Genomic DNA, 1633 nt, shown 5'->3' with positions numbered 1-1633 from the left:
AACCCCCAAAAAAAAAAAAAAAAAAAAAACCTTTCAGGGACCAGCAGGTGTTGTGGTAGTTAGGCACTGGACACTCCCAGATGGCCAACCATGGTTTGAGTCCTGGACCTGGTGGCTTGCTTTCTCAATTTCCCTTTCTCTCTCTGTGTCTATCTCTCTGTGGTCAAATTTTAAAAATTAATGAATGGATAAATAAATGAATTTTAAAAATAAATACATAACTTTAGTAGGACCAGCAGATGGCTAATGGTTACATGGCTGGACTCCCACATAAGTCGACCATGGTTTGAGTCCCGAGACCCAGCCGCGCAAAACTCATACTGGGCGTGTACGTGTGTATGCATGTCCATGATGCCGAAAGGACAGTGGAGGGGAAGGGGCTGCAGCGCGTTAGGGGGTGATTTCTCGCTGTCTCTGTCTCTCCAGCAAGTGCACACACCCAATAACAAAAATCTCTCTAAAATGAAAAAAAATGAATAACTTTAGTAAGTTATCTGTATTTGGGGAAGGGGGATTATAAAGCATTTCTTCAATTCTCCCAAAAAATAACGATTTTTTTTGAGAGTTGTCTGTTTTGTTTTGATTTTGCTATAGGGCATGAGCGCTTGCCAGAAAGACAGCGAGACAGAGACATAGAAAGTGAGAAATCACCCCCCAGGGAGGGTGGCCACGCCGCAATTCCTTTTCCTCCATTCTCCTCTCGGGATCTTGGGCACACACGCACACGCGCCCGGCGTGAGTTTAAGCCACAGGGTCTGGACTCGAACCACAGTCGACTGACTACATGGGAGTCCAGCAACACAGCTATTACACTAAGTGCTGGTCCCCAAAATATCAATTTTTATAAGCTTGCTAAAATGAGATGTTTTATACCTCTCAACAATTTTATAAGTACCAGCTTCCTTTACTCTAATTAAGGACACAGCTTTGGCTTTAGAGCGAGGAAGCCAAATGAGAACGCCCACTCCTTCACCTGCTGGAGTTGTTGCCCTGAGCCAAAGTTACTCATCCTAGCTCCACAGAGCTCCTGGGCAGACAAAGCATGCAAACCCCTATAGCTCGTGCCCAATGAGAGGTCAACAAATGGTAACTGGCATTATAGCTTTGTTAACTATGGGCAAAGAAAGGTGTTTATACCCCACCTATACTAACGTCAGAGGACCGGTATTTGGGCAGGGGACAGACTGATTTCAAAAAGAATTTAACATTGCCAGCTTGTCCTTTAAATAAAATTCACCATCCATTAAATACTGCTCACTAAAAGTAATCCTTTAGAGATTCTAAACTGTTGCTTACAGGACAGCAACAGGGCACTGTTCTTACTTTGTATCCACTGTTCAAAGAAGGGTTAGACTTGGTGAAGGAGACCAGTTTAGGATCGCAAGAGCAGGGAAGAAGATGAATGCCGTTTCTCTCTGTACTTTAACATCTAAGGAATCTTGTAACTTTCTGCTCATATTTTGCTGAGAAATTTAGTGACAAAGCCTTCTGCCCAGTAGTTACACAGGGTTTATTGGCGAGCACGGTTTTAACAATATTGGGCAGGCACGGGAAACACAGGACGCCAGCAGACAGCTCGTAGAGGTCTAGGGAAAGACAGACACAGGCCAGCACCCCACACCTAGACTTTGTG

At 44.3% G+C, this 1633-nt stretch overlaps 1 protein-coding gene across 1 annotated transcript in view; it reads right to left on the bottom strand.

Annotated features, from left to right (window-relative positions):
* PUM1 (pumilio RNA binding family member 1) overlaps positions 1 to 1633 on the bottom strand; it is a 151749-nt gene that overhangs the window by 107476 nt on the left and 42640 nt on the right.

This window comes from Tupaia chinensis, unplaced genomic scaffold, assembly GCF_000334495.1.
Source record: "Tupaia chinensis unplaced genomic scaffold, TupChi_1.0 Scaffold000573_1, whole genome shotgun sequence".
In the NCBI taxonomy this organism is placed as follows: domain Eukaryota; kingdom Metazoa; phylum Chordata; class Mammalia; order Scandentia; family Tupaiidae; genus Tupaia; species Tupaia belangeri.
Note: the sequence above shows the minus strand (reverse complement) of the source record. Positions and strands in the feature narration are given on the sequence as shown.